We start from the raw sequence: 25,536 nt of genomic DNA, 5'->3' as shown, positions 1-25,536 counted from the left end.
AGGCAGATGTAACCGTTAATTGACTTGAACAGGGGAGTGGGAGCTAAGCTCTCACCACACTATCTTTGGGAGCTTGCTTCTTCCCAAAGCCTGTCTCAGTGCTATTTTCTCAGACAATGAGCAGAGAGACATGACACGATTGTAGCATCTTGAAAATCAAGTAATTCAAGTAATTTTGCTATAACTTTAGTGCCAGACTAGTAATGCTTTTGATAGTTTCCTCTGGGAAAATGTGTTTTCTCTTTATTTTGGCAAAATTGCCAGTAAAAGCTGCTTTTAGTCAGGTTCTCAGTTCATTTCAGTATGACTTATCGGAAGCAGTTGCTGACTAGCAGACTTTGAGGAAAACTGAACTTAGTCTGCTAAAGTTGCAGAACAGCGTGGGGATAAATTTGTCAGTGCATCAGACAAGAGGCATGGAAAAGGCTAAAGTTCCCCTCTGAATGGGAGCCTTTGTGTCTAGTGAAGGATGTTGTCAACAAAGATATGAATGAATACAGACAAGCAATCAGTGACCACTTCAGCTGGACTTTTGCCTACAAAGTGATGGCAAGACATAGTCCATAGTCTGTGTGAGGTGGTAATTGATAAAGATAGTACATGGTGTGGATAAATTGGTGTGCCTCACTTGAAGTGGGGACACAGAGAAAGGGCCAGATAATGCTCTTAGTTGCAAAGGGATTGCCGTAGGGGTGTATGGACCTGTAGTGTCTAAAGTGTGGTGGTGCCCCGAGGCATTATTTCTGTGTCTGGCAGACACATGCAGAATGTCAATCCTCTTGCTTCCAACTACTCCTTTGAACAGGAAGTGTGTGAATTGCTTTCAGGCCTGATGTGTCATGTCAAATGGTGAACAAGAGAGTGGGGCATGATAAACCTTAGGGTTTACTGAAGGTAGCAGCAGCAGCAGGTACGTTGGCAAATTCAAGTCTAGTGCTTCAGGAAATGTCAAGACTAGATGCTGGCTGGCTCCTGTGTGGATGTACTAGTGGAAGAAGGGGTTCCTTCTGCAAGTTCTCACAGCACACCTGTGCAGGAGCAGTCAAAAGCTAGCACTAAATACAGACTTACGGAGAAAGGACTATGTACCAACACTTAGAGTGGCAGATTCCTCTCCCCTTTTTCAGTTCTAGTCCCCATACCCGACTGGCCCCCTCTGCTCATAAGGGATATGCTGGGATGGGGGTCAGGAGTAGGAGGGGGCAAGACTATAGAGCATGTTGCTGTCGTTGTTCTGTTGTGGAGAGGCTGCTGTACGTTATGGTCCATCATAATCTAAAGAAGCCCCAGGGCCACATCCCTTCTGGCCACACTCCTTTCCTCCCTCAAAACATCTGTGCCAAAGCCACAGCTTGCCCCTGTGGTGAGGGCTGCAAGGTGCCTTGGTATAGGGCTCTTAGCTGGCTCTGTGCCATGTGGGGAGAAAAATTAAAACACATATTTTCAACGTCCTGGTAAGTACGGTGGCACGTTCTAATACCACAGAATGTTACAGTATATTCTCTACTGCATTCTGCTGATATGTTCCCTGCAAACAAACATCATGTTTGGCATTGGAATCACAAACAAAATCCATAGTGAGGTTGGGAGTACTGGCCCATATGCTTCTGTGGTGGGGACAGGGGCTTGGGATTAGAGGCATGGGACACAGGTTTTAGCATATGCCACCTATGGTCATCTTCACTTATATGGTTCCTTTAGTATTTTGCATGGCTGGCTGAACAGGAATTGTGTGGGCTCTCCGAGGCTGGGCACAATCTCAGCTGAGAATAACACTTCTTTTGTAGTGTTGTTTTCCACATTTTACAGAGGGCAAAAGTGTGGAGGCTCTTCATTTGACATGTATTCATAGGATATATGGTACTTAACACACTATATCCACAGCTTCATGCTGGCAACTTACCTTTTTCCAACCTGGAAAACAATCACAATAAGTAGTGGCTTTATTTATGCATCAAGAGAAGCCAAAGCACCATCTTAGTCATAGCTGCAGCGATAATAAGAAATAGAATGAACAGCTCTTTATTGAGAGCACAGATCATTTCAAGTGTGTTTCATAAGGCTTCTGACAAAGCAAGTATCTTCTAGTGAATGAATCAGACGCTCTAGGGCCATAAAATTATACTAGCCCTTTGAGCTGAAAATAAACTCAGCTTCCCTGCAGGTTTTCTGGGTCTACCTTATTGACCTCATGTTATACTGGCATATTGCAAATGTCTACATCAGAAATGGAAAATTTAGGAGGGGATTTAAAAAATGCTCCATTTTGTCCCAAGTCTGGTCCCACTGGAGTCAGTGTGTGTTTTTAAATGGTCTTCAAGGGGGGCAGAAATAAGGTAACATTGAATGTTTTTGAAAATCCTACCCTAAATGGAAAATGTTAATTTTTATATGATCTTCTCTTTCTCATTCCAAGTGCCTCGAGGTAATGATACCAATATGACTCTACCTCTCTATTTCAGGCTGATTTGGTGCTTTCAATGAAAAGGAATTTTAGACAACCGTGTGAGCAACGCCCACCATAGCTCTCAGTGCTCAACATTACAGTGTTCTTCAGCATTCGCTACATGACATTTGAAGTCTCTGCTGCCTTAAGCTTCCCTTGTTTAAAATATAAAGCTGGACATCCTCTTCCTCTAAGATACCATCTTCCTGGAACTTCTCTGTATAGATCAGAACACTTTAGAAGTCTGTGGGTGTCGGGGTCAGGATCCAAAACCGAGAAAGGGTTGATTTATGCTTCCAGGGTTTGAAAGTAGAAATCCAAGCTCCAATTCAGGCCTTATGGAAGCCTTAGCACCTTTCTTTCACTGGGACTCCACTCACTCTTGCTCTTTTCTAGGAGTCATCTCACAGACCACCTCCACCCTATCCGAGGCTTTCTGAGGGATTGTCAGCTGACTACTCCTCTTACCCACTGCATCTTTGAAGTGCTGCTGTATCAGGCAGCCTCTTGTATCCTAATACAATGGGGATATTTCTGGGGTGTGGTAATTACCCCAAACTCCCCACTTCATTCACACACAAACACAGTTAGGGTAGAAGAAGTGGTCAAATTGTAGCTAGCAGCAAACTTTGCCTCTCACTTCTGTCCTGTGTATTTATGTAGGAACAGGTGAGTGTTGGTTGTATAGAGTGCCACTCATAAGTCTGCTGCAGTAGCTGCATAGTGGCTCTTCTATCACTCCAGACCCTGGTAGTATTCCAGACCCATCCCTCTAGCCCCTGTGGACCTCCTTAGAGCCCTCTTCACAGTGTCCTGCATTCCCAGAACTCTCACTGAACATGAGCATGAAGACAATGCAGGAACAGAGACTTAATATTGCATTGCCACAGCAAATACTTCTGTAAAAATTTAAATAAGTTAGCATTCCTAGTGATTTCCAGGGAAGTCCCTGCCTGAGTAAAGACTACTATGTGAATAAAGGTTTTTGTATTTGATTTCCCACGTTTTGTCTGATGCAGGTCAAACTAGATGATCATGATGGTCACTTCTGATTGTAAAGTCTATGAAAAAACTGCTGTCATTCCTTACAAGAATTTGACAACTCAATGGGAATTTCTGGAAACAAGTCAAAGTAAAATATTCTTTCCTGTGTTTGGTGAATTGGAAGTGTTTATTCTACTCTGGCTTGCTCCCACTTTAATATGTTTTGGTTTAATTCTCTTTTGATTAAAAATGAACATATTTTACCTCTGCCATCATTTAGTGAATCATGTCAATTCTTTTCTAATTCCTGGGATATTTTAATACATCAATTTCCTATTTGAAGTTATGCACAACGTATACTATTAATAAACATAAAAGGTGCATTTCACACTTTCAATTGTTTTATTCCTAGGAGGTTGTTCTGTTTAGTTTTTAAAGAGAAAAGTGAAAACAGTGATCTAAAGGCACAATGGAGTTCATTATCATACAGAAAGTAGTCACAGTGCTAAACAGTCTGTCAATTATGGCTTAAATGCTTTCCTCAGCTTCCAGCAGTAGAGATGAGCACACAATCCCAGCTTTTGGGGACTTAGGAGATGACAGTGCCTATTCCATGGTATGATAGCACTTTCCTCCAAACCTCTAACTCCCCTCTGTTTGTGCTTTATGGAGTCTGGGTCTTAGAGAGTGAGGAAGGTGTTGTGTCTTGCTCATTACACAACATGCATAACGTAGTTGAACCACATGGGTACAGTGGGGTCCAAATAATTGTCTTTAGTAAACATATATAACATATCTACCTAGGATTACATAACCATTGCTGATCTGGCAGCTTCCAGAAATATAGTACACACTGGGTGCCATGCAGGGGCTCACAAACTATTTAAAGGGATACTATTTAGTTCTCTTACACAACAGAATGTTTGGCTGGGAGGCTAGATCCATGAGTGAATTGTGGGGATGGTGCTATCTGTGGAACTGTCCTTCCCTTAAATCTGTAGCCCCATCCCAGAACAAGTTAATACAGACTGTGATGCTCTGGAACCCCAGTATTCACCACTGTCATGGAAATAGGATATGTTTTGTACAAAGTGTTCTGCTAGACAATAATATCTGGTTGGATTGTATGTGCTATCGTCATATGCGAAGTTATGAAGTTTTGGCTAAGTATGTGTTACTGAAACATGCCATGAGGTTGAAACTACCCACAAGAAATCTTTCAGGTACAACAGTAAAAAGGCCAAAAGAATGTTAATGGCTTATTAAGGAAATGTACACGTGCACAAGGATTAGCCGAGGAACGACGTACAATAGAAACCTATCAGAGATAGTTCTACACAATGGGAACTGTTTGACCCAGGTCACAGCAAAAGAGCTTTCCAGCAAGTGGGAAGGAGATATAAAAAGGGGGAAAATGACATCATGATGGTACCTCACTCTCCCTACAACAACATACCTTGAGACACCTGAGGAACAAAGACTGAACTGGGGGAAGTGATGGTCCCAGGCTGAAGGAATTTTTAGCCTGTGAATGGAACATCTGGGGATTCCAAGCTGTAAGCCTACACATCTTATCTTGCCCCTTAAGAACTTGAGCCTGTTTGAATCATCATTTAGGGTGAGAATTTGCTACTCATATCCTATCTATTTAGCGTATTAAGCTCAGTTTGCGGGTTTGTTTATTTCCTAGATAATTTGCTTTGATCTGTTTGCTACACTTATTTAAAATTTAGCTTCTATTGTAGCTAAACTTATTTTATGTTTTAATCCAAAAGTGTGTGTGTTTGACTAAGAGGTCTGGGCAAAATCTCAGCTTGGTTACCACAAGCGTGCATGGTCCTCTTCACATTGAGGGATAGGTGGACGGGGTGTTAAACTCATACACTGGCCAGATTCATCTCTATGGGGTCCTCCACTGCACGCTGAACCTCTATCTTGGGTATTTATCTGGCCCCCATCACTATAGTATCTTAAATGTACTTGTCCTCACAACACTGCTGTGAGGTAGGGAAGTTCTACTATCTTGGTTTTATAGACTGGGAACTGAAGCACAGAGAGGGTAAAGCCCAGATTTTCAAGGGTATTTAGGCTCCTAACTTCCACTGAAACCCATGGAATGCCTTTGAGGGGTGGGCTCAAGTGATTTGCAGACTGGGAGTCTGTTGAAGAGCAGAGAATTGAACATAAATCTCAAATTCTAGGCTAGTCCCTTATCCACTGGATTATCCTACCTCAGTGACCCAGTCCTTTGAGCTCAGTGGGAGTTCTGATTTCAAAAAGAACATAGGATTGTGTGACGAAAAAAGGAACACACTTAAATGTAGTCAGTAACTGAATTATGTTATCCAATACCTAATATTCCCCATTAACTTTAACCTTATATAATGTAAGGGGAAGGGTCAATGGGAAATTAGGACCCTGAGACTGACAATCCCCAGGAACAATGGGGAGAGGCCAATGCTCCAGGTCAGCCTGATTGACAAGGCAGGCAGGCTAATCAGGAGGCCAGAGGGGTCCCGTCCTTCATGTGAGCTGGAATTGCCTGGGTCAGACAGAGTGGGGCCAAGCTAAGGAGAAAGCAGGGGCCCAAGCTGAACTGGGGAGCAGAGCCATGCCAGCCGGAGGGGCCAGAAAAGCAGCCCAGGAAGCAGGTCAGTGCTGGGAGCAGAGTCACAGAAGCAGCCCGCAGAGCAGACCTGTGCTGGGAGCAGAGCTGCAGCAACCAGAGCCAGAGGGGCCAGAGAAGCAGCCCAGGGAGCTGGAGGCAGAGCAGCGCAGAGTGGAGATGGAGCTGAGGCTCAGGCTGGGGCTGGGGCAGTGTGGAGCCACATGTGGTGAGCAGCTGGGGAGAGCCAGGGGGATGCCCGCAGCCAAGATGCTTGGCAGGCCAAACTTGGAGGGGGATCGTAACCCCGATGGGGCGGGGGCGACGCAAGGAAGAAGGGTCCTGCCATCTAGAGCCTGAGGGCTTGTGGCCACTGCCAGAGCAAGTGTCGGATCCGCAGCATCCCTGCAGAACAGCCAGGGCCTGAGAAGGAGGCCTGGGACTTGTGAGGAACAGACGGTGAACTTCCCTTACATTCCAGAGATGCTGGTTGTGATGTCCCCATGCCACAGAGCGGGGCAGTGTGTTTTCCTTTAACCTTTCCCCTTTTTTCCTTGTTTTTTTAAATTGGTTGCTGTTTAATAAATTGTATTTGCTTTGAACTGTATGTAATGATCAGTGGGTCAGGGAAGCATCCAGTGCAGAGAGAGCACCCTGGAGTGGGGTTACCCTAGCCCCTGCCCTAAGTGACCATGACAAGCTTGGGGGTGGAGCCCCCCAGGAATCCTGGGCCCAGCCTTGTTGGGGTTACGAGGACTCCGCCACACAGGAGAGTGGAAGGGGAGCCCTCGAGGTCAGGCAGGTCTCTGGGTAAAGGAAGTGGGGGCGAGGACTCAGATCCTTTCGCTAGCCCATGTCACCGGTGTAGTGTATAAATCAGGAAAGTTCCCTGAGTACCAGGACCATTCCCCCGCTTACATAAGGAGGTCAGAGCTTGAATGGACATCTTTAAAGAAATGGGACCAGATTGCTTCCATTATTTCTCTACAAATATCTCCTCTAGGCAATGCTGAATCAATGAAGGAACAGCTTGGTTCTATTTGAGAAGCTATTACCTCTTTCTCAGTTATAAGAATCCTATTTAAAAGCCAGTCTAAATAATGTTCAGTTAATTTTATTTTCATTTATGTCCCTCAGGAAGCAATTGAGCACATGGGGGGATAAGAGGTATGTGAAATAATTTACAAGATATACAATACTTGGGTATTTCCACACCATGGTCCTAGTCCTCCATTGCCTTATACCTTATGAAACCCTGCTGAATCAATATGGCAGCCTTTTACACACACTTATGCTTAGATGTAACTGAACATGCAGAGTCCCAGGCAGCGAAGAATCAGGTCTCCTATGACTATGGTACACTGCATTTCTACAGATGTCAACGTGCTTTACATACATTCATAAATTAAGTCTCCCAAAAATACGGTGAGGCGGGTAAGCATTGTTGTCAGGAATACCTGTGTGCTGCAATTCTGTGACCATTGAACTTGCTGTAGAATTTACTCCTTTTCTGCAGTATTGTGCTCCAAAATCTGTGTCCAGTTTTCAATTTAAAAAAAAATATGGTTATGCTATAATTTATATTAAGGATACATTTTGTTTATAAAAAGTTAATAATTGTCACAGAGTAAGCTGCCCCTTTAAGGGGTTAGGGCCCAGCTGCATCCCATGCCAAGCTTAATGTCCCTCCCCCCCACATGCCCCTTCCCAAGTGAAGAGAATAGTGAAAGGAACACAGGATAAAGATCATGTGACTAAAAATCAGGAGGCTCCCAGGCCAAGGACTGGGGAAAGAAGTTATTGGATCAGGGAAAGGACAAAGCTGAGCTGAAGTTGTCAGGGTTCCCTCCCCACTCTGAACTCTAGGGTACAGACGTGGTGACCCGCATGAGAGACCCCCTAAGCTTATTTGTACCAGCTTAGGTTAAAAACTCCCCAAGGCACAAATTCTCCATTGTACCAGGTAATGCTGCTACCACCAAGTGATTTAGACAAACTCAGGGAAAGGACCACTTAGAGTTCCTACTTCCCCCCGAAGCCCCCACACCCCCTTTCCTGGGGAGGCTTGAGAATAAACAAGATGAGCACAGACCAACCTTGGGGTTTTTTAGGACACTAAAAAAAAAACCCCAATCAGATTCTAAAAGAAACAGAACTTTATTATAAAGAAAAAAGATAAAAGAAGATCTCTGTAAAATTAGAATGGAAGATAATCTTAATCAGATTAAAAAACACACAGAGGATTTTGCCTCTGGGCCAAACTTTAAAGTTACAAAAAGAAAACCAGGAATACACCTTCCTCTCAGCACAGAGAAAATCACAAGCCAAAACAAAAATAAGCTAACACATTCCCTTGCTAGTACTTACTAATTCTAATGGAGTTGGATTGCTTGCTTCCTTGATCTGTGTCCGGCAAGTACACAAAACAGACATACCAAAACCTTCCCCCACCCCCAGATTTGAAAGTATCTTGTCCCCTTATTGGTCATTCTGGTCAGGTGCAAGCCAGGTTACCTGAGCTTCTTAACCCTTTACAGGTAAAAGGATTTTATGCCTCTGGCCAGGAGGGATTTTATAGTACTGTATACAGGAAGGTTGTTACCCTTCCCTTGATTTTTATAACAGGAGTTCTAGCCAATGAGTGGTATAAAGAACTGGTAAGCCTGAAGGCGGCTGGGAGTTTTGAATTAAGTTGGTAATAAACCAAATGCTAGAAGAAGAAGGGGAATGAATTGCAATCCCTTGTCTGTGGTGGTTTATCTAATGATGGACAAGTCACAAAAAGGCATGTCTGGGGATACTTTGCTACAATTAGATATGTATTAAAATGTGCATTAATCAGTTGTTAGAGTTTGATCAAAAGGTTGCTCATAGTAATCATTAACAGTAGTACACATGTCTAACATGCTTATAGCATTGATTCATTTATAAAGGATATTTTAATATAAAGTGTGACCAAAAATACTTCCTGCCCTTACATTTGTGAAGAAACTCTCTTCTAAATGTAATGAATGCTGCATTGTCTTTCTGAGTCTGCAGAAAGTCTGAAACAGCTCTTAGAGCTGTGAACTGTTCCAGGTGTTAACTCTGAAATCTCATTTAAATATCTAATTGTGCAGGGCTACCCAGGTAAAGCTAGGCAGTACTGTTCAGTTGTAGTTCTGGCAATTGAAAGCACAATATGCAGAGATGGAGGTGGCCACCATTCAGACCCCCGTTGGGTCCAGATTTTCTTATTGTTTCTTTGTGCATCCATCTCTTTATTCATTTTTATGTGGGTGGATCCAGCATGAGGGCTGGATTCCATTGGCTCTGTATCTACCAAAGTACCTATAAAGAATAATAATGCAGAGCAACGAAACAAGCTGCATTTAAGGAAGTACTAAAGCCAAATCTATTTGTTTCTACATAACTACAGTTCAGTTTGTCTTGGGCACAAATGGACTATTGTGCCTATTAATCCACAAAGGGACCACTCAATTGTCAAGCCCAAAAGAGGGAAACCAAGGTGAATTAACACATGTACCAGTTAATCATAGCTCTTGCCTTCTCAGGACAGAGAAATGGTCTGCCATTCACTCCTTCAGCTTAGCCATGAGTCACAGTCACCAGTGTAGCAAGATGCCCTAAAGCTGTGGAAAGGGTATAACCTTCTATGGTTACAATTAGTATAAATAGTTCCAGTCCAAACTTATCAGGGTAAACACCTTCCCACTTATGGAGTGGTTCAGCAGAGACCAAAACATTCAGTGCTGTGGAAAGGCAGAGAGACCCCCTTCAGGAATGTGTTTATAAGATTCAAAAACCTATTAACCATGTTTGGATGTGCTGCCTCGTGGTGAGGCCACGTCAGGCAGTTAATGAGTCCAGAAAGGAATGGTCTTATCCATGGGAAAATATAAGAATTTTGGGGAATTGGTATAGCCAGGAACACTTTCATACTCATTCACCTACTATGTGGTCATCATGTGGTTAATGCTGCCATTTGAATCCAGGTGCTGAGCACCCAGGCCCTAATTTCAATATTCCTTGCAGCAGATGCAAAAAAGGTGCTGGTGTGAAGCTGAGATACAAGAGCAACAAGTGGGCAGTATAGCAGAATGACACTCTGAGACTCCTTTATATAGCCACTGAGCTGTGATAAGTTACCAAAATCTATACCTTCTTGCATAACTTTTGTTATTAATTAATTAGTTCACTGCTAAATGCTAGCAGAAGCATTTCACAATTCCAAATCACTTACTGAAATTGAGATACCCGAACCTTGTATTGTCCGCTCCATAGCTCTGTGTCCCCCTCCCCCTTGATGGACATCCCTAGTGGTCTGAAAATTACTTATATTCCACACACATGGTGTTCCATATTGCTTGCATTCACATTAGAAATAATGACTCATGACACTAAGCTTATAGAAAGATTTATTGATGCTAATGGAATGAATCCTACAGCACTCAGATTTCCTTCCTGAATAATTTTGTGTCCCATTGTTTTTTTGTTTTTTATGCATTGCAGCCACATTTGGACTCTAAGTTGAAGTAAGTTGGACTCACCTTCGCAATCTTGCCCCATGTGCTGCAGTGTGCAGAGAAGCTGTGCTTGCTCTACCTGCCTTTATGCTCGGTGTTCTCTTGGGCGCCAGTTTGGAGGAGGGACAGACTTATGTTCTCCTCTGCCCTCACCTTCTACCTCCCCTCTTTGGATGATGTGATTTGCAAAGTTAGCAGGGAGCACAGGGATGGAAGTTGTCCCTGGCTTGTGTCAAGAAGAGGGAGGTTTTGCCCCCTTCCTTCCCCCACCATCTGTAAGAACATGCCAAAGTTCCTCCCTTAAGAGTTGGTTGTAATGAACGAGAAAGGTGGCCCTGAATATTTCAATTACACTGAGCTACAGCAAAAGTTAATTGTGTTACACCAGTGTGCGATCTGAATCAGGCTCGAAGCCTTGTACACTGAAGGCTAAATAAATCCTGCTCATCTTAGTCATACAGCAGTCGATCCTATAAACTGATGAGTTCTCTGGCCCCAGTCCAGCAAAGTACTTAAGCACATAGTTAATTTCAAGCACATGAACAGTCCCACTGGCTTCAGTGGGGTTATTCGCATGTTTTAAAATGAACCAGGTGCTGAAATGCTTTGCTGCATTGGAGCCAGCGTGTCCGGCACCTCACAAGATCGAGCCCACAAACAGACCCTTTGAAGTTAATGGGGACTAGGGCTGTGAATAAGATAAAGGGATGGACTCCAGCTGCAGTCTTTTCACAAATCAAACTAAGATTATTTTGTAACTGCCCTTTCTTTAAAATGGGCCTGGCATGCATAACTTTAGCTATGATCTTTTGGTATTCTACATCATCAGCCTCAGTAGTCATCAGAATCAGAAATCAGAATTTCTGTGTTATATACACAATTGCCTGCATATAATATGCAGTGGGAGTTCTACTCTTCATGTACATCAACTGGAGAATAGATCCATTAACTAGCCCTTTCTTAATTGTTTCATGAGGCAGATTAGAATTGTCTGCTTTCCAGCAAATATATTGGCTCTTATGCCACCAGCAGGAAACCATTTCCATTTGATTTTGATGTATATGAGCCGTGGTCTTCTTTTGTGTGTGTTGGGTCTCTGTTATATGCTGCAACAAGTATGCTAGTAATAAAACACAAATTGCCTTAACATAAAGTAAACCTGGCCCTAGGCTAGTCAGAACTCTGTCTGCCCTTCTAAAACCAATTCATTTTTTTCTTTGATTAAGCTCTCATTACATTCTCCAGTATAAATTATGTGGAAAGAAAATATTTCAAAATACGTCTTTATTTTAAGTTTATTTTCTTTTTTCTCTTTAATAAAGAAATTTAATTTTTCATTACAATAAATCCTATGGTATTTGAAATGAGGAAAAATAATCAAAAATGCTTGCTTGCCAGGGTCTGAGTAGTTGATACGCTCTGCCAACAGGGAAGTAATGTAAAAGTCTATCCTAAAATGATCAAACTAATAAATGTTCACACTTCAAGCCCAAATTCAGTCCTGTGAGTGCCATATCATCCACAAGAAAGCCAAGACGTTACCATTCTGTATTTGTATACCTGTGAGAGTGCATTTTTCCTAATCAAAATAAACTACTGCCCATTCTGTCCCACTGAGGCTAGTATCCTCAGATCTGTGCGCCATTGATCAGAGGAGCTATCTGAAAGGAATGTAATATAAGATGTATAACTAAATAATGAACTATTTTACATGTCATAAAAAAAGATTTCTAAGGTCCCAGTCCTACAAATACATAAGTAAAAACACCACTTTATTCATATAAACAGTAGTGTTGAAATCACAGGGACTACTCATTTAAGTAAAGATACACCTGCTTAAGTGTTTGCAAGATCTGGTCTCAATAATAAACAAGGTGTAGTTACCCTATATTTAAGGTGGCAAAGTGTTGCCATTTTAAGACATCATTTTCAGGTGCAATTTTTTTTAAAACCTTTCAGGCTGCAATCTGGGAAGCTTGCTAGCCCAGAAATGAATTTATTTTGAAATGTTAAGGGGAAAAAATGGAGGTTGTGAGTGGGGGAAAATACCTTTCCCCCCATTATTTAAAAACACCTTTTTTGAACAGCTGTATTGGCAGAAATTTTGGTAGGGTGACAGTCCCTGGGTCCCAGATGTACCTTTGGATAGTGTGGTGAAAATTAATTGTGATCTGTGAAAGTTATAAGGTGGTTAAAAAAGGAATTTTGCTGTTTGCACATTTGAAACACATGGTGGAATCTGAGTGAGGGGCTGGTATAGCCTGAATTTGGAACATTCTGAAAGACAGCAAGCCAGGCAAATTTGTGGGCATGTTGTATTTCACAATGGACATATTTATTGTTGTGACTGAAGTCCCGCTTTTCAAGGAGAGGATCTCTTGACATTTGAATCTTTGTAAAAGCTATAAAGTGCGATGCTGGAACCCACTGCATATAGAGACATTCCTGGCCTTTATATATTATAAAAAACTCCTTGAACATGAGATTTCAAGGGATCAAGATTTCGAGATGTTTAAAGGCCAAACGGAGAAAAATCATCTCTACATGCTTTGAAGCGCCTACCAAACATACAGATGCAGTATGTTAGAACTACCACCATTGTCTGGCTATGCCAAAAGAAGGATAGGAGACATATTGACATTGGTTTAGTCAGGCCACAACTTTATTATTAGATGTTTGGGACTACCCGGCAGGTAACAGTGTACAGTGCAGGTAACCATGTTTATTTTATTCTGTAATTAAGTGGGGGCTTTAATCAGCTCCCTCTCTTTTTTCCATCCAGGTCTCTCCAACAAATCCATTGCTGGGACCTTACCATCCTCCCACAGAGGAGGGTTAAGGTGGGCTATAAGAATGCGAGGGTTTGGCTCTCTGCTGTACCAATCATAGCTTGGTCTTATGTTTAATTTTGCCCTAATGACGTTAATTACAATGCTCCTTCTGCCATCAGTTCCATGCTGTGAGTAAGAGCTCAGAGTAGCTCCTCTACTTGTGTTGTCTGAAGTTGCTGTTCTGCACTCACAGTAATTGTGTCCACAGATATGTCTTGTTTCTGATCCACATCTCAGCCAGAGGGCCTGATACTTTATTGCTTTGCACAGGTGTAATTGACATCAGATAGTATAAAGTGAATGTAAAACATTCCCATTCTGATTTGGAAGCAGTTTACACCTGCTTTGCACAGACATAAATGTCTGCACAATGTACAAGGCAGTGGAAAATCAGGACCCCAACATGCCAAAGCTCATATACTGTTTATCACATACTGCCATTATTTTTATCTTTCAGAATGACATGAAACTAGGAGACACAAGCACCTAGACAGATAAAATGGAATAATCTCTCCTACCTGTGGTGGTTGTACAGATCTTTTGTTGCCCCCTGGAGAAAACCCCAAGCTCTGTTTGCATCTCACTGTTTGTAGTGCCATAGGAAGAAATACTGCTAAGCCAGACAGTAGTTTGAGTGGTGGGTTCATTCCCCAGGAGGCACTCCTAGCTGGGAGTTAATTAGGTGCAGTTCAGCCTTGTTAGGCTAAGCACTGTAAAGAGGGTTGGGCAGCAGAGAATGAGCGTGTTTAATACTGATTGCAAAAATGGGAACTCCGATGAATTACCCCATCCTACTTGGTTTTTATTCTTCTGTTTTGTGCTTGAAGTCTGTTGTTTGTAGATTGCATGAAGAGAGATATCCAGAGACTCTGCTAGCATTTTGGTTAAATTAGAACCTGGGAAGTACAACAAACGTCTAAACTTGTTGTTTACATAAAGCTGGGATTTTCAGTAAGCTTGTTTACTACCTACTCTGATTCTGGCCTTGCCATAGTATTGTTCTAGATCTTACTGGTTAATTTCAGAACTGAAATGTTTTATTTAAATGAGCCTTTGTGTACAGTGTATATGCTACACTAAAAATAATATTCTAAACCTTCAAACTTCAGGAAACATGACAATATTGCCATCTCCAAATGCTCAAATCATGAATCAAGCCCCCCATCCTCCAAATCATGAGATTTTTTTTTTAAATAATACACTTGACATTTTTCTTAACTTTTGATCTCTTATGGTTTGTGTTTCCAAGCTTTTCTCCACAATCATGAAGGACAGAAACATGCATGTTCTTTAAAAGGAAAGCTAAGATTCTGTGGTATTCATGTGGCTGTAGGACTTTATGATGAATCTCTCATATTACAAGACTTGCGATATAATTGGCAGAGTTGGCGATGCTGATATCGTGTTCAGGGGCTACAGCTTGCATTGTCTTCGATTTGAGTTGGAGATTCTCTGCACATCTGACAAATCTGGCCCAAGGTTCCCAAAGGACTTTTCAATTTCTACCTCCTTGTTTATGTGCTTTATGATGCCCCTCAAAGCTCAGACTTGTGCGCATGAAGAGTGATTCAACCTATGGCGCAAATAGTGTGAGTGCTCAATCTTAAAGCACAGGTTGTGTCTATGTTGAGACTTTGGACTAAAAAGTACACCGTGTTAAGAATAACTTGGCTTAGTTAACAAAAGGAGGTCTTGCAATTCAGGATTATGAAAAATAACCAAGGGCCTAATTCTGTTCATACTGAGTCAATACTGTAGAGCAGGGGTTCTTAAACTAGAGGTTGGGACCCCTCAGGGGGTTGCAATGTTATTTCATGGGGGGTCGTGAGCTGTCAGCCTCCACCCCAGACCCCCCCTTTGCCTCCAGCATTGATAATGGTGTTAAATATATTAAAAAATGTTTTTAATTTATTATGGAGGTCGCACTCAGAGGCTTGCTATGTGAAAGGGGTCACCAGTACAAAAGTTTGAGAACCACGGTGTATAGCAACCTCTTTTCACTGATGTGGTCTCCTTACTCGGGGGAAGGGCGTGCCTATGTGTGTGACATAAGGATAATAATGGTAAGAACGACTGAACTAGGCTCTGATGCATCATTCCATTATGAGTTAATATATTATTTTCATTTAGATCCCTTCAATGGCTTATTCTTATACATAAAACCATTCATGTGCATACGTGTTTCCAAGGCTGGGAACAGACTTTTAGAAAGTATTTGGAAAGACTTTCAATTCTGTACCTAATTAGCTTAATCATTTTTTCTTTCAGATAGAAGAAGCAGAGGAAATGCAGATGGCACAATCAGCTGAGGAGCAGTAAGTTCATATTTCCATTTAGTCATGAATACTGCTTTTTAAAAAAAATCCCATTCACCCTCATGCAGGAATAATCTGCATCGGTGAAGAGAAACTGTCCTTAACTCAAGAAGTTTCCATGACATTCTGTTGGGGGAGCAGAGTGTGTGTTCCATACACACCTCTGGAAGAGGCCAGAGGTTCTATAGATCACCATGAATCTTGAGACACTTATGTGAGAGAGCCTGCCATTGTCCTGCTGTTGATTTTCCTGCTTTGTTATAAACACTGGCTGCAGAGCATGTTTCCAGTGGCTCCTGCCACTGATAGCTGCCCCGGGAGCATGATAGATTCTACAGAGCAAAGAGGGAAGGGAGTAACTTACTGAAGACTCTGGGCTGGTCTAAAGTGCACTGCAGTTCAGACTACAGGGGTGCGAATTTCAGCACGCAACACAACATTGCACTATAACTGCCCCGTGTGGACGCTGCTGGTGTGAACTAAAAGGTACCTACTTTGTGTTAACATAGATCTGCTTGAATAGGAATATGTTAATACAAACTAGGTTCCTTTTAGTTCATGCCAGCAGCATCCACACAGGGCAGTTACAGTGCAGCACTTTGGTATGTGCTGCAATTCACACCCCTTAGTCTGAAGTGCATCCCAATGTAGAGGTAGCCTTAATCTATAGTAAAGGTATGTGACCCAGGGGCTTTGGAGGTGAAATACAGAGAGATGCTGGCTCTTCCACTTTGTTGCTTCTCAAAGCACGCAGATTAAACCTAACTGAAACCTTGCAGGGCGGTTTCTGCAGGGTCAGTGGATAAGAGATAAGTCATGCAGAGGTCCTTGGAGATGACAGTGGTTGATTCCATCTGAGAACTTGGAGAGATATGTAAGGAGGCTGTCCATTCCTCAGCAGGGCCCAAACTTCCCTCAACTTACCAGAACAGCAGGGAGCACAGGAGGACTTGAATTGAAATGAGTGAAGTTAGGGTTTTGATCATATTTTATGGGATGCATTGCAAAGTGTTTATACTCTTCTTACTGCTGGATCCTTGCTTCATGTCTGAGTGTCTTTACATGGCGGGTGGGAATGAACGTTGGTGATGGGAGTGTGTGTGAACCAGGCTGGGAAATGAGAAGGAAGGAAAATGGGGCCAGCCCATACTTAAAATGGCTGTCGTCATGTGTTGCAGGTCATTGTATGTAACAATTATTTAGAGACTTATGGATATCTGTTTGAATCAACTTGGGGTCAAGGAATTGACATATCCTTACTCTAAACAGATTTGTGTTAAATTCAAGTTCCCCATAACCTGTCTTCAGTTTTAGCTCTGCATTGCTACCTTTTGAAATGTAAAGTGTAATTCTAACTGCTCAGTCTGTACTAATGAGGAGAATTTGAGAGAAGTGCATTAGGTTTTTTTTTTTTTAAATCAGGCAATTACTTTATAACTCAGGGCATCTCTCTGTCTCCACACCCACCTTCCCCATATTGCTCTCTCCAGATTTATATTTCATGATTTTCTCTTAATTTTGCTGTCTGGTTTTTCTTGGTCTCTCAGACTATTTTTTCCTCTGGTGAATAGCTGAAATGCCCTGTAGCAGGGGTTCTGCTGGGTAAATGAGGCCATGCTGGAACTGCTACGTGGGCAGGGATTTCCTAGGAGGTGCTCATAAGACAAGACAAGGTTGCTCAAAAGTGGGGAACTTTACAAAGTGAATATGTATTCTGTGAGAATTCCCTTGCACTGAAACTTTTCATGTGAGGAATCTGTGACTTCCTTCACCTAAACATAGCTCCCCTTCTCCCAACCCCTCTCCCTCTGTTAAAATATTCCTCGATCTAAATTTGTTTGTATTTCCTGTCTCAATATTGTTTTATTTTATAGTGATTGTAAATCCATTTAATGTGAGCAAAGTTTGTAATGTTGTATTATTCCATTCCTCTTTAGTCCTGAGACTTTAATGGGTTCTGAGGTCCAGCTTCATAGTGATTGAAAAAAATAACAACGAGCTTCATGTTCACTTTAAAAAGAAACAAAAAGGCTGATTATAGGTAAGATGAACAACTTGACATAAGAGTATGCATGAAATTGCCACTCTTACCTGCTTTCTCACTGCCCAAAATGAAATGAAGCTACATTAGCCTCTTTCCCAGATCTTTTAATCTGATCTGGTAGTGCCCAAAACAGTAACCTGCACTAAGGATAGAAAGTATGCACAAGTCTCCAGAAGCACTGGTCTCTGTGAGTGAACAAACCCTTAAAGCTGCCCCATGGAAAAAAACAAACAAAAAACCTTCCCTCCTTCCTCCATGGCTTTTGTTGCCAGAGAGATCAGTACAAAATCCAGGTAGGATATATGGTAGAGAAATGAAATAAGGATTCTAATTGTTATTTCTGGCATAGGTAAACTGTGTCTAAATGCATGAGCCTGTATAGTATGTAAGTATCTAATAACTATTTAGATCAGCTCTCACTTCAGGGTTAAAATATTGAGGCATAGTAATGGACAGGAGGTGTGTGCCTGGTTGTCAAGGCTGGGCCAAAAAATGTGATGTAGCAGTTTTTTCAGAAAGCCCCTGTGTAGCTCTATGGAAGAAACTAGCCACACTGGCAGAACACAGAAAATGGCATGTGTGCCTGCGTACACAAAAAACTGGAGAGTGCATAAGAAATAGGGTTGTCACACCATCCTAAAATTAGATTAAAGGTACAGGTACTAGCAAATGCAGCATGCATTCACAATGCTAGGGTTGAGGCTTAAAGAATTTTCCAAAACAAAACTTCTAGACAATCAAATGAACTTCTTGGGAATTTTCAGTGCTGCAGCATCTTGCACCTAAAGGCTCAAACTTTTTCAATTGCGCCACCTTACCCTGAATGGAATCTGTCCATGCCCCCCGCCCCATTACTGCACAGCCAAGGCTTCCTCAGCAGCGTGGCTTGGGCTAAAAGTGGACTGGGGGACAAAACGGGATGGGGGGATGAGGTGCGGCTGGGGTTGGAGCTCGGGGAGGAGAGGGAGTGAAGTTGGAGCTGGGCCTGGAGGTGGAGCAGGACTGGGTCTGAATGGGGTTGCTGGTCTCCCTCCCCGCCCCGGTCCAGCCATGCCCCCCCCCCCCCGCTCCCCCCGAACGTTCCTCGGTGCCCCCCTAGGGTGGCATACCCCACAGTTTGAAAACCACTGCCTTGAGGTAGAATGCTACTCTGTTAAAATGGTGTTTTGGGGTGCTATATTTGTTTGTCTCTCCAACAAGTCTGCTTAAATTATGCAACAAATCTGCTCAGTGCACAGTTTAAAATACAATAAAATGGCTAGGAAGAAAAACACAAGGATGAAAACATTGCGCTGCTTTTGTTTTCTGTTTTTGTTACAGGCATCTCCACAAACTCAGCCTGAGCTGTGATAACCATTGTGGGTTCTTTCTTGCACACTATCACCAGTAGTAAAGGTTTTGCAGGTCAGAGTATGATGTGTGATCCATTGTACCCTGAGTGACAACTGCACAGCCCCATTATTTTTGGTGGAGGTTTACAGGATTAAATGGCTATATCGTTAGAAATTAAGCATTTCTGTTTGCACAGGAATAAAATATCTAAGCAGGTGCCATTTTTAGTTATTAAATCTTCACAGCAGAACTGGATCTTACTTTTAAATAGGATTTTCATGTCTCTAAGGAAGCCTTACTCACCAAGTGCTCACAGGACTAATGTCTAAAGTTGGAGTCTTAAATAAGACTTTCAAAAATACTGAGCACCCAGCAGCTCCCATTGATTTCATGGGACATGAGGCTCAAAACTCCAATAATTAGGCCACTTATGTGATCACTTATGGTGATCTGCTTTCATCCTTATTTCTTCTGTGTCTGTTAAAATAAACTTTTTATGAAGAGGTTTCACTTGGATCTGGTAGATGGCTCATGGTCTCTAACTTATCATAGCATCTCCAACTATTCCGTTAAACCTTGACTTTCTTTGTGTTTACTAATGCAGTTACTGTAACTTTCAAAACCACTTCATACTTAAATTTAACAGAAAGCTTACTGTTTACATGGAATTTAAGCACTTACAAGAGTCTTCTCTTGGGTTAATTTAACCTGGTCTAACTTTTTCCTGCTGGACATGTTTCAAAAGGTTTTTGGTGCCAAACACTGCACTGTTTGTTTTAATAGCTTTAATAGCATCACAAAACTTGCTACAGCTTGCAAACTATACACTTGAATGATTTCTAAAGTGAGGAGTCTTTCATCAGTCTTGTACTTCTGTGCTTTATTGAATATAATTTGGAATATGAACACAAAAGGTCTCACTTAAAGTGAATAGAAAATAATTTTTAGGTTACATCATGTTAATGATATTTCTCCTGCTGGAAGAGAAGACAACCAAGAGAGAGCAAGTATATATGTGCATTCCAAAGCATAAATTGCTTCTTGTCTGCCTGCCTGCTGCCTCAAATTCCTGTATACATTGGTATGACATCAAGTGCAATAATATGAGCTTTATGTGGTGTTGCAACATCAACCCCAGAATGCTTAAGGGCTTGGGACATAAGTGTACTGGGCCCTTGAGAGGGTTTCCAGGAACTGAGAAGCAAGGCAGATTGTGACACTTCTGCTAGAAACCCTAGCTGATCTCCTGCATATGTGTTCCACACCTGACTGCCTTCCAGCTGTGGGTACCTGCCCTGTTTTTGGGAGGCAGGTCAGGTGAGAGTGGATATCTGTGGGGGAAGAAAGAGTCTTGGGGCACTTCTGAGGGCAGCTGGAAGCTAAGATGGTATTGGGTGTCTTGTCAAGACTGGGAAAAGAAAACTGGAAGGGACTTGGGGCATTTGTCAAGGAGTATATTGATTCATAGATTCAAAGGCCAGGAAGAACCATTTTGATCATCTGGTCTGTTCTTCTGTACAACACAGGCCACAGAACTTCCCCAAAATAATTCTTAGAGCATATCTTTTACAAAAATATCCAATCCTGATTTTAAAAAAATCTCAGTGAGAGAGTGTCCAGCATAACTCTTAGTGAATTGTTCCAATGGTTAATTGTACTCACTGTTGAAAATGTATGCCTTATTTCCAGTCTGAATTTGTCTCGCTTCAATTTCCAGCCACTGAATTGTGTTATACCGTTCTCTGCTAGATTGAAGAGCCCATTATTATGTTTTTTGTCCCCTGTGTAGGTGCATAAAGGCTGTTATCAAGTCACCCCTTAACCTTCTCTTGTTTAAAGCTAAAAAGACTCAGGAAGCTCAATCACTATAAGGAATGTTTTCTTATCGCTTATTCATTTTTGTAGCTCTTCTCTGAACCCTTTCCAATTTATCAACGTCCTCTGTGAGCTGTGGGCACCAGAACTGGATGCAGCATTCCAGTAGCAGTTGAACCAGTGCCAAATACTTAGGTAAAATAACGTCTCTGCTCCTCCTGGAGATTCTCCTGCTTAGCCCTTTTGGCCATGCCAGCGCACTAGGAACTTTTGTTAAGCTGAGTATCCACCATGACACTCAAGTGCTTTTTAGAGTCATTGCTTCCCAGGATAGAGTCCCCCGTCCTGTAAGTATCACCCTACATTATTTGTTTGTTTATTTATACACACACACACACACACATTTACAATTTAGTCATATTAAAAGGCATATTATTTGTTTGTTTGATCCCTGTGGGACCCAACTAGAAACTCATCTGCTTCATAATGATTTCTCTGTTGACACTTGCATTTTGAGACCAATCAGTTAGCCAGCCTTTAATCCATTTAATGTGTGCCATACTAATTTTATATCATTCTATTTTTTTAAAATCAAAATATTGTGCCATACCAAAACAGACTCCTTAGCGAAGTCTGTTTACTACATCAATACAACCAAACCTGTAATCTCATAAATAAAAAGCATCAAGTTAGTTTGACAGGATCTGTTTTCCATAAACCCATGTTGATTGGCATTACATATATTCTCCTCCTTTAATTGTCTGAGTCCCATATAAGCCACTCCTTTGTCTTGCCCGGGTTCGAAGTTAGGCTGACAGGTCTATAATTACTCAGGCCGTCCTGTTTACCCTCTTTATATGTTGGCACAACATTAGTTTTCTTCCAGTCTTCCGGAACTTCCCCAGTATTCCAAAATGTTTAGAAAATCAACATTAATGGTCCAGTGAGCTCCTCAGCCAGCTTTTTAAAAAACTCTTGGGATGCAAGTTATCTGGACCCGCTGATTTTAAAATGTCTGACTTAAGTAGCTGCTATTTAACAGCCTCCAGAGATACTAGTGGAACAGAAGAAGTGTTGTTATAATCATATGATAGGCCTATAGCATCTGTTCCCCCCGGCCCTAGATACAGAACAGAAATATTTATTGAACACTTCTGCCCTGAGAGGTGTTAAGCCTCCACAACTCCCATTGCAGTAGTTAAGTTGTCTACATATGTAGGTTTCAGAAGGATTTATGCAGTGGTTAAAGTAATTCGGAGGAAAGGGAGCTCATAAACGCTGATCATCAAGAAGCAGGGCTGGATTTTCTGCATCAAGTCCATGGGAAATGGGAGCCCTGGTGGTGGTGAGGTGGGGCGCAGAAGTCATTGCTTATCTCTCTGCTCCCTTCAGGATGGGCAACGTAGAAGCGCTGCAGAAGGATTGGCTTTGAGAGAGTTTTTCCAGTCAGATATGCAGAACAGGAAAGAACTCCATTGCCAGGACTCTCAGTGGGGAAAAATGAGACTGCATGGCTCCTTTTTTCCTAGCTCCCTTATCTGATAGCGTGAATCATAGGACCATATGGAAGGGCTGCTCTATATAGGCAGTGAACACCAGACAGATGTAAGGCATTCCCTGAGCCTGGAGAGAGGGACAGTAGAAGGACATCTCTCTGTATGTTTACCAGAGATTAACCATGCTCTCCACTCAATATGTGACTTTGAAATCCACATTGGGCTAATAGGCACATTAAGCAAGATGACTTGGAAAAATGACATGGATTAAAGAAGCTGTGTCACAACTCGGCAATAAAGGCTCAAAGAAGTTAGACAGGATTGCAGGAATTTTCAATTTCAAGGCTGATAAAAGCTTTTAAGAATTCAAAGGATTTTAATGAAGGCTTTTAAAAATGATGTGTTTCTCTTGATGAAATCTATGCTATTTTTCAACTGCCATGCTTGGAGTTTATTCATAGGACACACAGAAACAACTGAGGTTCTTGGCCCCCTGTGAGGTCATGAACAGGTTTCAGAGGGGTTGCAACCATCTTTCCTTTCTCCTTTTTTTTTTCAGCCATTGTGTTTGCAGAGAACTTCTAAAGATGCAAACTGATGTGGTGATGCCTTCCTGAATCTGCAGATAGCCTGACACAATAGCAGTAAGAGGGGTGAATTGCCCTATTTGTTTCAATAAGGGTCTCATGGACTCTGTGATTCTTTGGTCAAGGAGTCTGGCATTTTTTCATGGTGCAATGGAGCAGAGCATTTTTCCCATTGAATTTGCCATTTTTCTGTTTGCCCAATGTTGCTTTGTGTCCCCTCCTTTCTGGACCTTGCCTGCTGTTGCCACTTGCTGTCCACTCAAGGGAAAGTCAATTGGATTACAGGCCTTGTTCCCTGCACTCTTCCATGGAGCTCAGCAGCAAGTCAGTCCAGACCACCCTTCATATCTTCCCTTTTCCAAGCACCTGCCACTTACAGCCTGCTGTTCCTTCCTGGCAGACTTGGACAAAAATATGCACTAGAAAGCTTGTCAGTTACCATGATCCTTCAAAAGTGTTACATTAGTGGCAAAGGACTCTGGGACATGCATGTTCCCAGTAAAAGAAGGCAGCATTGAGCCATTTGGATAACAGCTGTCAACTTAATGAAAGAAACCCAGTGAAGTCTTCAAGTGAGAGCTATGTGGGTTTAAAAAGTCAGAAGACAGTGATATTAATGACAATGCTGTGGACATGAAAGCCCTCTGAGCATTATACTTGTTATACCTGTAGATAGCAAAAGCTGCCAAAGCAATCAAAATTGCTGAAACTTTCATTTGAGATGTAGGGCACAACTTCGTTAGTGGGATATGCTGCCACCAGTCAAGTCAAAGCAATTCCCTTCTCCAGTGACTTGATCAACTGACAGATTTATGACATGGCTAAAGATACTTGAGAACAGCTGTTCAGGACTGCCAGTGCTTCTAAGCATGACTGGAGGAAACTACAGATCCATTTCTTTCTGAACAAATTCTAACTCTTGCCCAATATGAGTACGAAGGATCCATATGTGAGGAATTGCTGTCCACTGATGGGATGTGCTGCAGGGGGAAAAAATCTTTGAAGGCTTCTAATAATCAGTTTTTGGAGCTAGGTTGGACTGGTATTGCTCTACTGGCCTGAATCTGAGGAAAAATACTGCAGCCTTGTGACTAGAATCCAGACTATTGCACCTAAAGCTATTTGACACATTGCTGTAAAGCTTGCTAAAGGAATGAATGAAGATGTTGCAGGGGAACTGAAAAAGGTATTTGGGGATGTGACAGCTGTGAACTTCTAAACGCAAACCCTCCAATCAACAACTCTTCACTATCCCATGTGAAGAAATGGGCACTTGATATCAGCAGCTCCGCTTTCACATCAAAGTTTGTTGCCATGGCAAAGTTTTTGTTTTAAATTTTGTGTTTTCAGCTCGTATTTTCCTTGCTGAGTGTGGAACTGCCTTTGCAGAATGCTTATCTCTTGAGGTGGAGTTTGATATATATTCTCATCGTGGAGGTTACAAGCAGGAATCAGGGTCATGATCATTCCACCCTTCCCATAAGATATATGGGGCAAGAATGTCCCAGGAACAGGCTGAGGACCACTTGGGCCTTTAAATGGTCAATTCTACGACCATTTGGAATTTGGAACTGCTTTCCAAAAGTAGAAAACGGGTCCATTTCCCAATGCAAGTTCAGGTTATCTTTCACTCAAAGGACAGATTATTCTGTTTTTGTTTGAAGGGGACTAGGCACAATATTTTCCATATTTGGTTGTCTTTCATGGGGATTAATCAGTAAATAGGCGTATTGTAACATGTTGAGTTATCCGTCATTTTAACTGACTATGGGAATACTTCTAAACTTGCTTGTCTAGAAGGGGCTCTAATGGCTATCCAGCATTCTGTGTAGTATCCTACAGATCTTGATTCTTAAACTTTGCTCTTTCTACCAGTTTTTTTTCTGTATGAAATTCAAGCTATTTCTTCACTGTGTAGTTGAAGTTTGTATCTTCAGTTCTGCTTCCCTCTTTTTAGGTTTTGAGAAAACACTTGTATATAGAATACCTAGTAATAAATGTTCTAGAAATAGCATGAGGCTGAATCTACTATCTTTCAAATGTACAGCAGCAGTTGAAAAGTACATTTCTTCTCTAGTACAGTTGCCATTCATAGTATGGTTCTGGAGGTATGATATCAGTTGTGACTTCTGCAGTGTGTGGTCTGCAGTCTCTTTCAATGGGCTTTCAGCTTTCAACGTGCTTTAATAGAAGAAAAAAGTAATGCTTCACTTTTAATACTTGTTGATCGTGTGACGTAATGTCAGTGTCTGCAGTACACTTGCCTTTGAATTCTAGTGTCTTAACATTGCAGTATTTAGTTTAAACATTTTAATGGAACTGAAGAGTGAAGAAAGAAATGGAGTACTTGTGGCACCTTTTCTTTCTGCGAATACAGACTAACACGGCTGCTACTCTGAAGAGTGAAGGATGCTTTCACCTTCAATTATTGCTTGTTTATTAGTATGCAACTTCAGGCTCCTAGTAACACTATTTTATTATTTATGCATAGTAGAAATAGAGTTAAATAATTACTCTGGTAGGCATTCTGTGCCAAAAAATTAAAAATTCTGCAC

At 41.8% G+C, this 25,536-nt stretch overlaps 1 protein-coding gene across 3 annotated transcripts in view; it reads left to right on the top strand.

The window, feature by feature from the left end:
- The window catches only part of LOC311515465 (uncharacterized protein), a 297,106-nt gene that overhangs the window by 95,385 nt on the left and 176,185 nt on the right, over positions 1-25,536 (top strand). The window contains exons 5-6 of one of the 3 annotated variants that reach the window (XM_084618551.1): positions 15,661-15,707; positions 17,645-17,672. The gene's annotated coding sequence lies outside the window, so the exon portion shown is untranslated. Of the gene's footprint in view, positions 1-2,462; positions 3,707-15,660; positions 15,708-17,644; positions 17,673-25,536 lie in introns of those variants that run through there. The other 2 variants (XR_014710144.1, XR_014710145.1) reach the window with 2 other exon arrangements.

The sequence above is a fragment of the Lepidochelys olivacea genome (assembly GCF_965140295.1).
Source record: "Lepidochelys olivacea isolate rLepOli2 genome assembly, chromosome: 2".
In the NCBI taxonomy this organism is placed as follows: Eukaryota; Metazoa; Chordata; order Testudines; family Cheloniidae; genus Lepidochelys; species Lepidochelys olivacea.
Note: the sequence above shows the minus strand (reverse complement) of the source record. Positions and strands in the feature narration are given on the sequence as shown.